Here is a 14258-nt window from a genome sequence, read left to right on the forward strand (position 1 = left end):
AGTATTTCCAAAGAATGTCATATTGCAGATATGTGAAACTGCAAAGCCGAATATGAAGCCAAGAGCCAGGAAATGTCATTCCTTTGACATTGTACATATTTCAGTGGATTTTCATTCTGTCAGTTACGACTCCCTATGCATGCCAGGAAGCAGAAAGCCCACAAATTATTTAACTAATTTTTCAGAAATCCTACGAAAGCCCTTTCGCTTTTTTTCTGGACATTTCAGCCCCAATTAGTAATAAATCCAGCATTAAACTCATGTGCATATCCAGTTACAATAATTGCTCTATTGACAAAAGCATGCCTGGGCCTTTCGGAGTGGATATTCTCTCTATGGTTCGCAATCGGGCAGCTGTTGAAAGGCTTGGTTGCACCTTTGAGTGACTGCTTGTCAGCAAAGTTCTCTGGTATCAGACAGAAGCCGAGCTCAGGTGACTGGGAGCCCGAACCATCATGAAGTCTTGCAGCGAGTCCCTGGAGCCCAGCTGCATTTCCTCACCATCACTCAGCTCGGAAACATTTCATCCTTCGCTCTCTCTCACTCTCATTCCTCCCGGCAACCACCATGACTTGGTCTGACTCATAGTTCTGCACTTTTTGCTTGAGATCTCGAGTCCCTGAATGTTTGGGCAAGAACTGTGGGATCATTGCCCTGATTTTGAGACTCGTTTATTAAAAGTCATATTCAAATATGCCAAAATTGAGTGCACGGCTGACAAATCTTCAAGGACCTTTCAAATTAAATGCAGAATGATTCCTTACCTCTCTTTTGGAATACTGTCTGCTTTTGGAATATCAGAGCATTCAACAATACCGCATAGCCTATTGAAAGCAGTCAGATACTGAAATACAACACTCCATCTCAGCATGCTGAACACATGATCAATATGCAGCTACAATTCACGAACCAAGAAACTGATTAGCAGCAGTGTGAATTGATTGTTCCACACCCACACTGATCTTTGTATCCTGAGACCGTTCAGTGCATGCAAGTTCTGTATAATTACTTACACTAATCTCCCCGTATGCATGCTGATCTCTATATATTTTCAAAGACCTCTCTGTTGTGATCTCTCCATACTCCAACTGATCTCTGTTCACTCTTGCACTGATCTAGCTTCAATAACTCTGCTCGCACAATACTTGTCTGTGCACTGCTTCTGATCTCGCCATACTTGCTCCGTTGAGAACATATACCTGACGCCTGCGTAAAACCAAATATCCAACAGGACCATCAAACTCACCCAGTACTCACTATGATGCCTCTGATCTCTCCATACTTGCTCTGATCTTCCCTTTGAGAGCCAACCAAAGCCAAAATAATCATGAGGTTTTGTTTTCACTGTCCATATCGATACAGAAAATTAGTCTCTTTCAGTCCTCACTATGATGCCTGCATACTGCCTCTGATCTTTCCATTCGGATGTCTCCATACTTGTTCTGGTTTCTCCTTTGAGAATTTATATCCAACACCTCCTGTGTAAAACCCCAAAAAGCCTGCAGAACAATGTGGTTCCACTTTCACTGACACCATCAATCCAAAAATCCAACAAGCCTTTCACTGTCCGTATCAGTCTCTTTCATTAATCACTATGATGCTTCCACATTACCTCAGATATTTCCATACCCTGATCACTCCATATTTTTCTGATCTCTCCTTTGAGAACTTATACCTGACACCTCTTACTTAAAACCCAACAAATCCAACAGAACGATGATGTTCTATATTCACAGTCCATATTTACGTAGAAATTCAATCTTTTCTTTATGATGCTTCTGTACTCACTAAGATCTCTCTATAGTCATTTAGATTTCTCCATCCTTTAATCCAGGGGTCTCCAACCCCGCTCTTGGATAGAATTCAGCGTCAGGGCGAACCAGCTAATGAAGGTGCTCAGGTTTACTTGATATTTGGATGCAGGAGTGGTGGGGTTGGAACTGACATCAAGGACTGTGGTACAGTTGAATTACTTTATTGCCATTTACAAATCCTCACCCACGGACTCATGGGATAATAAGGTGTTCATCAGATGCACACTCAGATCACTCCATACTCACTTCTCTCGTGTTTTTGTAATGATATCCTATTTAAGCGAATCCCTACATTTCAATCTCTCCAAATTCCATACACTAATCTTTTCATAATTACTCGGTATTTAATCACTCTGATCTGTCTGTTAATTCTTCAGTTTCAGTATTAAACAGTAAAGGCATTACGCGGAATTACACAAGAGTGAATTTCCTAATAGTTTTAAATGTGTTGTATAAGGGAATGTTTAAAGAACCTATTATTAAATTGGTTCCCAAAGAGGGGTACAGTACAATACAAAAACTACATCCAATCCTACAATAGGGGCTGCTGTGGGGTTCTCATTGGTTTCCGCTACCCATACAACAGAGTGCCAGATGGAAACAGTTTTTAATGAAATGACTCACATTTTAATGCTATGGTGGCTCCACTTGAGTGGATCGAGCCATCCCTGGCCTAAGCAGTCTGGATCCTTTAATATACTGCAGGTTTTATTGCAGTTGCAATCCATACAGATCTGATCAATGGATGATAAATTTGTGATTTCTTTGGGCTGCTTTCAAAACCCTCAAAATTCCTCTTGTCCCAAGATTTACCAAACTGGCTAAACCCGTTTATGAAACTACGCAGTAAAGCAAACGAGCATGCCACACTTCCTCCCAAACTAAAATAACTCAGTGGGTATAACAAGCGGCTGTCAACGTATGATAAAGCACCTGATCTGTGACAGACCGACCTTGTGATACACAGAAATGAGAAATGGATGTCTTTAACAATCACTGTCAGAATGCGAGAAGGAAGGTTGTGTAGATGTTGACTTGAGAAGATGCTTGTGGAAATACTCTGAAAATCGTAAAAATATAACCTGCAGTGCAAAAACCAAATGCAGTGACAAACTGTAAATCCAAACCTGCCCCGGAAAATGATGTCAGGTCCTATTTTACAATGACCAACCTGAGGTGCATTTACTGAAAGCAGCTATGTAAGATCTTGTGACCGTAGTTCTCTAATGATACTTTTGGGAAACACACCTCTTATCATTTAATGAATACCTGTAAGACTAAATAATCATAGGCCTTAGAGATAGTAAGCAAACATACTCTAAGATGTTTCCCCCTCCCTTTAATTTCATGGGATGGTACATTACAGTATTGTTATTATATTATATTATATTATATTATATTATATTATATTATATTATATTATATTATATTCCTATGCATGACTGCATAAAAGTCAAAACTTAACAGGTCGAAAATATTTATGTTTCTAAGATACTAAGGTTTACTTTACCCTAAAACATATTTCATTATTTTCTTAATGTGATGTTGTTCTCTGAAGCCATATGATATGATATTCACTGAAAATCATCACCCCTGCTTCAGGTCTCAAATCAAATAATCTGCAGATTTAAAATTATGACATTTGGTTACAATGGTTTGATATTATGTCCAGCCTGTGGAATATGTGTCATATTTGATTTAAAAGTGCATAGAATATAGTATGCAATAAAAATACTTGTATGGTGCTTTTGTAGTTTTTTTTATTTTTATTATTTTTACATCTGTGCAAAAATATTTTTGATTTTGAATGCATTTGAAGATGAACAATTCTCACTTTTTGTGTGAACTACTCCTTTAAGGAGAAAAAAAAAATCTGGATTTGAAAGAGAAATCAAATGAATGTCATGCCAGGCGTACCCAACAGTGTCCTGCCAACTTCTCTTCCGCAGACTCTCCAACAGACCCACAACTTAATAGATTCCCAGACCTGCTTGTAAATAACCCGAAATGTCCCCTAAACAAGATTTGTTAAATCAACTATACAGACCAGACAGAAAACATAATTAACATTTCTATCTGCTTTCCCCACGGCTCTTTTGCCCCATTAATCTGAAGAGGAAAAAAAAATTGTGTTGCTGTTGTTGTTACTGATTGCTTTCAATTCGTCATAGTCATAAAGATGTGTTAACAACCAGAATAACACTCTCATCAGTACTGTGTCAGTGTACTCTCTAACCTGAGCAGTGTATTGAATCATAGTGCACAGATGAGCCTATCAGAGGGAGGGATTTAGAGCTGTCACTTAAGGCAGCAACCAATCAGATTACGGCCCGTTCTAGGGACGTCCAAGACAAGCCTGGTCTTTGCGAGACTCGTAATGGCTGCCGTGTTGGTATAATACTAGATGTTCCTTCAGCAGCTCACAAATTGTCTTATCTCGGCATAATGGGTGCATGTCAACGAGGTGGCATGGTTTAAAGAATAGTAGCAACACAACGAAATGACTCCCTTCTTAAAAATAAAGAGAGGAATTGATTATAGTATTCATCCTGTGCTATAAATACCCAGTACATGAGTTGGCCCATGAGGCAGGCAGAGGAAGAAGGGTAAAAGTGGCTTGCATCAGATACTCTCAAGCAACCCATGTGAAATATTTAAATGAAAGGAGTTTTTTCTAGTGCATAAGCTAATAGAAAAGCCTCTCTGTTGGCACCAGACTGTCTGACACAAACTCAAATTGATTCCTAATTGAGTTTGTATGGATTTTGATCCGGCTTTTGTTGGTTACATTAAGACCTGACCAGTCTCATTTTACTGGGGTCTATGTGGGCTGCAGGCAGCTCTGCACAGCGCACATTGGCTTACACCGCGAGTACTAAAACTGTTGGAGGGGGAGAAAAAAGCACGTAATGGAGGAATCTTTCCTCTGTTTTACTGGCCTGTTTCCTTTCTCTCACTGTGCTCTAGGCTCCTGATAAATCAAAGGAGATTTTACTAAAGGTGACAAAAGATGCTGTATTTTTTCTTCAGGCTGGTTGCCTTTTCTTGGAAAGGAGTACATATTTCACACCAGAAGGTTTTTCACTTGGGCTACTAGTTTGATACAGCATTAAATGTGTGGAAAACAAAACTATAGCGTGTATCAAACCTTTGCCTTTGGCTTTTTTTAAACGATAAAATGTAAAATATCTGGAGTCATTTCACCTGAAATTGAGCTATTTTGAAAACATTTATCTAATTTGAAAGGAACACGCTCTCAAATACTTTACTATCTGAAAAGAGGTTAAAGGCACTCAGGTAGAATATAAAGTCCAGACAATGAAGATGAACCAGCCGGCGAATTAGCGAAGTCTCTCTGGTTTATTCAAATGTCCAATTATTTGGATCAAAGGGAGTGGGGCAGCGGGCACTGGAGGTAATTTAACTGTCTATTCAGCGGGTCAACCGTTGGGGTGAGAGTAAATTAACACACTCTGTGGAGACTTTTTTCTTTTAACGGGTGACGATTTTTGTTTTTTTTTATTTTATTTGATAAAGCACCAAACGCATGGTGGACTTCTCTGATTAAGAAGAATTATGACAATTTCCTCTACCATTAATATATTGTGCTTTAATTAGTTTTTCTCACTCGCTTTCTTTTGTCCTCTCTCTCTCTCTCTCTTCTGCCTCAACTAAAAATGGGTTTCTGCTTTGTGAGGTAAAGTATGCTGAAAAAAGGAACAGATTATTATTAGTATTTTACTAATATCGCTACTGATAGTAAGTCGTTGACGGCACTGTGTATCTGCTTTTGTGAGCTGGAGGTGGTCTCTTAACATCTGTGATGACTAATAACACCGCTACCGTAGTCCCACATCTAAGGTTTCGGTCACTTAAGTTTAAAATAAAACAATCGTAGAACGAGATAAAAAGCACGGCCCAACTTGCCTCGGAAGCTCTCTCTTTAAAGAGACTAAAATTCATTTTTGCTTCACCTCTCAGGTTTCATTGAAAGCATTAACAGGGCAGTTAAAGAGGATTTGGACTGAAGCCAGTTTCTCCGCTTCAGCCGCCCCAGCGGCATCAGCTCTCTGCCGATGGCACCTCTGAGAACAACAAGGTGCTAATTGCCGCGTGGTGATCAGAAGTTCTCGCGAAAGGGCCAGCGGCTGACCTCCACACCAGCTGTGATAAACGGCTTTGTAAACACCACCATAACGCAGAAGATGAGCAGGTGCCAGGGTGTGAAAAGTGTGAGCAACAACAGTGTTTGTGTCTATGTAAAAAACAACAACAACTACAATAAAAAGAAAGCAGGTCAGAATGAATGTGTTTACAAAACTCCAAACACATTCTTGAAAGTGCATGGACTCAATTCTTTTGTAAGGCTTTTCAGTGTGCCTTTCGGATTGACAAATTCTCCAGCAGTCTTTCAATAGCTAAATGTTAACTTGACAAGAAGGTTTTGAGAGGGTTTCCTGCCTCTGGTTTTGGCCTAGTTCACTATGACATAGATCAGCAGCTGAATAATGAAACTAACACAGCAAAAAGGTGCGAAAGGTGTGTGAGAAATCATGTCTGGGAAATGCTCCGAACACAAACTTCAAGAGCTCCCCTGCTAAGAGCTTATAGGGTTCGATTTTGAACGCGAAGAAGCTTCTTCACTAATAAAAAGTAAGATATTTTTGTTCATAAATTTTAGCTGGGTTTTAGGAATTCCAACTGAATTAATAATTTAACGCTGAATGCAATTATATCTAAACAAGACAAACACACAGTCTTGTAAAAAAAAATAGATGCTTATAAGAGCATCTTATAAGTGCAGAAATACAGCAAGATGATTTTCAAACATGCACTCAAACGATCAGTCAAATCATGCGATTCTAAATATAAAGCCAAACGATCAAGTGACAAAAGCCACTATAGTGCTAACACAAATAGAAATTCCCCAGTAGCACAACCTGAGCGATATCAATGCCTGCGTACTGTTTCCCAGGTGAGAGATGGTTCTGAATCAGAAACGAATTGAGCACAAAGAGAGTGGAAGAAAAAAGAAAACAAAAAAAAACTTGTGCATTTCTCATATGTGCAAAATGGCACATTCAAACCGTTTTTTCATTCAGAGAGATAACAATAACTTCAGACAACTGTCTGATAATGAGAATTGAGCAACCGAATAAAGCGAAACAAGATTTTGTTGTTTGTGAGTCTTTTGGTTTCTAGATAGGTAAACTACATTGATGGAGTGAGATTAAAATACATAATACACGTTACTCACCACTCACATACTCTTCTATTTATAAAATCTTTGTACATTGTTGCAGTCAAAAGATCACAAAACCAATAACTTTGCATAGAAATATGTGGATGATTTTATAATTTTTTTTACTATATTGTAGTTGCACATTGTTGTTTACAGTGTTCCTGTAAATATTACAGAAATGTAATGGCTGCACGTCAACTACAAGCAAATCAATGGCTTCTCCCATACTAATATATAACTGTGATGCCTGATTAATTTAAAGAGCAGTGGGATTATTTATTAAAGGCTACCCTTGGCTTAATACACTGAATCAAATTCCACACTTGACTATAGATTTAAGATCTGCAACCCTGAAACTGCAGAACTATGAATTATATTTGTTTTGTTCCTGAAAGGCATGAACTTCTGCTACAGAATAGAAACATTTCATCAAGTATCTTGATTTAATTCCACTAAATCAATTCCGAGTGAGGGACATAGTTGTTGTTTAATAAAGAATATTAAACATCATCCCACTGAATTTAATATGACCGTTCTATATGACAATCAGTGTAAGTGAGTTTTAAGAGATCTCTTAGTCAATACAGGCGTTTTCTCTATGGCGAGGGAGGGATCGCTTGTGGATTTTTAAAGGAGTCTTTTAAACTACAATCATATCTTAGATAATAAAAACCAATTGCGTTTGCCCCGTAAAGAGGTTTATCTTTGCTGGTCATAGTAGCCTGCAGGGACAGGAGAGTTAACAGCATGGAAAAGAAGCAAATGGTGGAGAACATCTCTTAATCTGTTCCTACTCGTCCTTAAACGCTGTAAAATCTTTCAGCATTGATGCGTTCAAGAGTCCCAAGATTAAAAATAAATAAATAAATAATAAATAATAGCATCCCAACTGTGTGGATTTTAGATAAGAAATGCCAGTCAGTTTATGCTCCAGTAATCTAGTGTTTCACAATGCAAGGACGGTGAATTTTGAAGATAATTCTGGTATTTTTCCCCATCAATATTACATTACAATAATCTTGCAGATGTTTTGGTTTCGATCTTTGCTCAGAGGAACCAGCACCTACACAGATTAAAGAAAATAGTTACCAAAATAAGAAGAAAAAAAAAAAAAAAGAAAAGAAACATACTGAGTGTTTCAAACCCTAATTTCAAACCCTCACCCGAACTGGAGTTTTCATAAACGTTGCAATGTTAAATGCACTCATACTTACATACTGTATATAAATCGTGCAATAATTTTGTTTGATAATAAAAAATAAAAAAAACGTATTATTATTATTGTTGTTGTGGTTGATAATTAAAAATCTGAGCAAAAATCGGACGAAATTGCTTAGAAACAAATCATTTAGGGCCAGTTTTGTTGACCAGATATTATATTTATTTTGGATGTACTATTTCTTAGTTAGGATCGATGCACATATAATAAAACACAACTTTAGCTCAGAAGAAAGACTAGCAAAAATCACAAGTGACTTCAGAACGAAAAACCAGTGAACCACGAAGAGGTCAACTGCACATGAAGTGTCATAGCCAGAGAAAACTGACAAACCATCCGAAAAGGCTTTTGAAACTGATGTCCAGCCATGATTTACACACCTCCTGTGAGCAAACGCTGCTCTGTCTGTCTTTAAAACTGTATTTACTGGCACAGACAGCAGGAAAAGCGTAAACGGATGGACCTCAAGACATGGGGAATTAAAGCTTTCAGCTCGATTGGACATGCTAACAGATACATCAGGGTGACCATGCAGCTGTTTCTCAAACACTTTACAGCATTCTGCAGAAACAGAACAAAACAGACGGCAATATCAGCCCACACTGAACAGATTAACTGCCAATATGGTGCTTTTGTCTTTTAGGAAGAAGAATGTTCCTCCTTTTGCACCACTGAGAGCATATTTCAAAATCTGAAGAAGAAAAAACTTTAACCGGTTTATTTTAGAAAACAGTAACCATTTATTTATTTATTTTTAAGTATGTGCTTAGTTTAGGTGACTCATCTGTGTATTCAATAATTAATGGTTATAAACTTTCATAATTCATGTGTACAGCATGTCAAACATTCGGAGGTAAATGTATAAACTGTCGGCCATTTTTAGATATTGTAAATCGCAATATTTTCCAACATTAGACATTATTTGTCTGATGAGATTACCAGGGAGTGTGATCCGTTAATATCATTATCATAATTTTTTATTTTATTTTATTAATTTTTTTTATTTTACTAATTAAAATTGTAAGCTTTTGTTTTAAATGATATTTGAAATTTGAATGAATAGCTATAGCTGTTTATGTTTTTTTTTTCTTACAATGATTTCATTAATTACTGTGTGAAATGTATAATTATATCTTAATTTATTATTAATGAATAATTAATCTTTCACTTTAATACAGTGAAATTAATCAGCTTGATATGTTTACAGATTTTTTTTTTTTTTTTTTTTTTTGAATGCATACTTTGTCATTATCAGGGAAGTTGTGTGTTTATGTAATAACATGAATGATTTTGGATGATGAAGGAATATGAAGTTTTTAATGGTGGTTCTCTGGTGCACACTGTGGTTCAGTGTCGCTGTGAGTCCGAGGCCAGCGCTGCTGTGAGAGCTCGTGTCAACTGGCCGCTCTGTTTGCAGGAATAAATTGTAAGCATATGGTGTGCTGACAGAATCACTCAATCTTCTCAGTACATGAAGTGCACATTCATCATTCTGCCGCTTTCATCACACAGGAATTTCTGCTCCATTCTTTCAGGTGAAATTCTGTTTACCCACAGACTGCTTTATATCTGCAACCCATTCAGACTCAGAGAATCAATGCTGAAGTCCGTTCTGCATTCAACAAAGAAAAGTTATAAGCGTGAATATCTAAATGTGTTATTTTTGAGCAAACTGATCTTTCCAGCTGGATAATCACTATCTAGTAGTTTTTTTCAATATGAAGAATTTTTGAACACTTTTTTTTTTTTCCACAACATCACAAAATGTAATGGAAATGACACTCTTTCTACAGGCATTTTCATATCTGGAATTTCTAAACCATATTTAAAGAATTTCATTCTTTTATTATTATGAATAAAAGGTAGAAAATAAAATGTATACATAAAATGGAATTAGAAAGTAGAAAAATTATTTTAAAAAAATAATAAAAGTAAAGAAACAACCAAATCTTAATTTAAATTTTAAAATTTTAGCAATGTTATTTTGAAAAAAAAAAATAATAATAATAAATAAAAAAAAACTACAATGTGGTTGTGTGGTAATCATGAAAGCATATACAACAAAAGGCACATTTTAAATGCTCTGAATGAAACAGATCAGGTCTCTGTGTGTGTGTGTGTGTGTGTGTGTGTGTGTGTGTGTAAGGTACGGAAATGGAGATGAAAACACTGAGCCTAATTATCCATTTAATGATTCAGACACATTTATACTGCCAATAATTGGCAAAATATTTCTCACATTAAAACATTGTTTGCACACTGAGAGAGAATTTGGGTGAGGATTTGGCGTTGGAGTGTGTGTGAGGGAGTGTGTGGGGTCACACACACACGAATACACACGTATTAGAGCAGTGTTGCAGCACCACCTTTATGCCAGAGATGTGATCTCGGGTCTGCACTGCTTTCATTAAAACAACCTTTTTTTTTCTTCTTTTTTTTTTTTTTTTTTTTTTTTGCAATGCAACTAAAATAATACTAATCTGATTACATATATTGACATTTTAATAAATTGTAAAGCATTTTAAGATTACTAACGCTTCCCGATTACAAACAACTGCAGTTGTGTGACTTTAATTTTAACCAAAACTTGAAAACAGGAAATTACATGTAATAGTGTTTTTTTTTTTTTTCTTTTTTTTTTTTTTTTACTTTGTATAAAATAAGTTTAATATCAATTATGTACATGTCTCACATCATATTATGTATATATATCATACATCCAGCTCTCTAGATACTAACAAATAATAAACGCACGGGCAATAAAAAGCAGCTACTCCTCAACATGTCAACAAAACTTCTGAAAAAGGAGTAGTAAAGTGGCAGATAATGTACTGAATGCATGCCGTCTAGTGAGAACACACACATTTATGTCTGTACTAGTTTCACCCAAAAGCACATCTGTAGTTTTATAGTACCGTGGACTGTTTGCTTTAAAGCATTAACTGTCTATTTGTGAACAGTGTGAATGATGTGGTGGAAAATCCTACTCTAATTTCTGCAGTCAGCGCATGTAGTCAAAAGCTAGAGCAAGGGTGGTGGAGCTCGCCTTTTTAGTCATTCCCCGTATGAATGGCAGACGAGACGTGACTGCGTGCCATAAAACATGAAATCTCATCATTATGAAGTACCCAAAACTTTGATAAAATTCCCCTAGCATCAGCATTGTCATATCTGAAATGTCTTTTGTTAAACCTGCTGATTTCTGAGCGGGCTGCACCTAAAACAGAAGCTACATTACTGTGTCCATTCTTTACCTCCTCCCAGAAATCGGTAAAAGACAAGTGTGTAATATAAATGAAAAATAACTCTATGGTATGAAAGAGGCATTTCATTTTTTCAGCCATAAATGTACAGGAGATTCACGGTGCCCAGCTCGGGTTCTGAATAAAACATAACTCTTGATAATTGGCTGGGGCAATGTTTTCTTTTCCCTCTCTCACTCTCATTGGTAATTTTTTTCCTGAAGCTTTCACCCGTTTCTCTGGCAGATCAAAGTTAGTGTCACATGACTCTAGCGGAGAGTAGCACAGTGACGTCTCTCCCCCTGAACGTTACCCCACGATTCATGATTAAAGCATGTCGGGGGGAGGCAGAAATTTTTACATTTTTATACATGACCTGGATTCAGTTGAATGACGAGGACGGTGAATTTGTGGGACGATGTAAATTAAGGCTAAGCTAGCGTTTCAGTCGCAATATGCATGCACACACAAACTGATGAGTCATCATCCAAAAAAATACACATAAAATCTATGCTTACATTGCTACTAATAAGCATGTAAACAATCTTCACAAAATTCAATGTTTGAAAAATTCCAAGCATATTTTGCAATTGATTGAAGTTACAGGTTCCCCCCCAAAAATACAATTCTTTCTAAATTAAAATTCCTTTTTTATCTAATACAGAGTAAGATGGACATCAGTTTATGCATCTGTTTATGCATGTTGTTATCCAAACTTACTTTCAGATTAGTTTATTTTCCAAATTTTCTTTTTTTTTTTGTTAGTATATGACAATATTTGGGCGAGGTACAACTGTTTGAAAACCTAGAATCTGAGGGTGAAAAAAAAATTTGAGAAAATCAATTGAGTCAATCACATTTAAAGCTGTCCAAATGAAGTCCTTAGCAATGCATATTACTAATCAGAAATGAAGTTTTGATATATTTACAGTAGGACATTTACAGAACATCTTGTTGGAACATGATCTTTACTTAATTTTCTAATGATTTGTGGCATAAAAATAAAATAAATAAAAAATCGATAATTTTGAGGCAATGTATTTCTGACTATTGCTACAAACATACCCCAGCAACTTAAGACTGGTTTTGTGGTCCAGGGTCACATTTATTCTAAAATATAAAACAAGTTTAAATATTTAACAAATAAACATAGCTGAAGATTTGGAATAAATATTAAAGAGCATCTACTGATTCACATTATATCAGTTTTTAATGTCCCAGAATAATTTTTAGTTTTTGTGTAAATTATTATTAAATATTTCTAAATAGACAAGAAAATGGACCAAAATATACTTGTATATATATATTGTAAATATATTGTCTTTAGTTTTTACATTCCTTTTTTAAAGCATTTAAATATATATATATATATATATATATATATATATATATATATATATATATATATATATATTTGTATGCACATATAACACATTTGGAACATACTCTACACTGAGTATATATATATATATATCATTATGAATCTAGTTTTGATCTAGGTTATTCCAACCACATTTGCATTAATCCTAAGTGTAGGTTACTGTAAGAATGGAAATGTATTTCTTGCCCCTGAAAAAAAGCTAAATATATTTTGCTATGTGAAGGTTGAAACTAAATTTATTTTCAGTTTCAAAAATATATTCCATTGAGCTACGAAGCTTATACCATATATTTAGCAGAAAATATGTATGTAGAACATTTGAGATTTTATTTTGATCCCCAATTTTACTGTCTTAACGCATACTGTACATACAGAACGCCTATGTAAATCGAAGCTCTGCTTGAAGCATCTTCACAGTCTCTGTATGCGCTGCTCTGAAACAGCAAGCCCGCGCTTCGTAAACAGGCTCTCAGAAATGTTCAGTCGTCCCGTCCCGAGGGTTCTACAGCAGTGGAGCAGAAGAACTGAACTAGAGAAGACCTCACTGTTTAGCAAACATTCCTGCTTGGGAGAGCAATTAATAATTCACAACCGTGGACCAAAGCAACCTCATTTTATCAGACCACAAAAGACTGGTCATCAGCACGCCGCAAGTTTATACAGCCTTGTCCTTCTCTTGCTCTACACAAATTTATTAATTTGTCATTGATTAAATTAGTCCACCTTAATGGTCGACTTTCCTGTTGAACTGAGAATTAGCTGAACATGTCACAGAACAGATGGCTCGGAGGGTACGTGGATGAATCGCTCTCCTTTGACCACTTGAAGATGGTTCTTGGTAAAAGCCCTTTGACCAAAGAATTTGACTTTGGGATGCAAAGGCTAGATTTGCAATCACAGACTCTTGTTTTTCTACAAGCGAAAATAATTTGCTTTTTGTAAGTAGCGTGCCTACTCGCAATGCATTTTTGCATTTTAAAATAGCAAGACGGCGCGCAACAATAACAACATAGCACAGATGGAATGCGTTCGGTGCGAATGACCCCTAAAAAAAATCTGTATCTACAATTAAATCAGCATCACGACAAAAGGAGAAGTAGAACCAGAGTTTGCATGTCTCATGCAAGTTACTCGAGAAGAAAATGAGCCGAGAAAGGTGACTCACACACACTTACAGGTTGGCAGAGTGGATCGGGGCAGCGCAAATGTACCGTGCCGCACCGTGAACAATCTGTGGCCAGTTTGAAAACTCAGACAGGACCACTGGCCTTATTTCTGGACGACAGACAGCACCATATGGCAGCAGCCTGCGCGCGTCTTAGTTGTGATCTAAGTCTGTATTTGTATGCAAGTTTAAGAG

Source organism: Carassius auratus, unplaced genomic scaffold (genome assembly GCF_003368295.1).
Source record: "Carassius auratus strain Wakin unplaced genomic scaffold, ASM336829v1 scaf_tig00001591, whole genome shotgun sequence".
Taxonomy (NCBI): domain Eukaryota; kingdom Metazoa; phylum Chordata; class Actinopteri; order Cypriniformes; family Cyprinidae; genus Carassius; species Carassius auratus.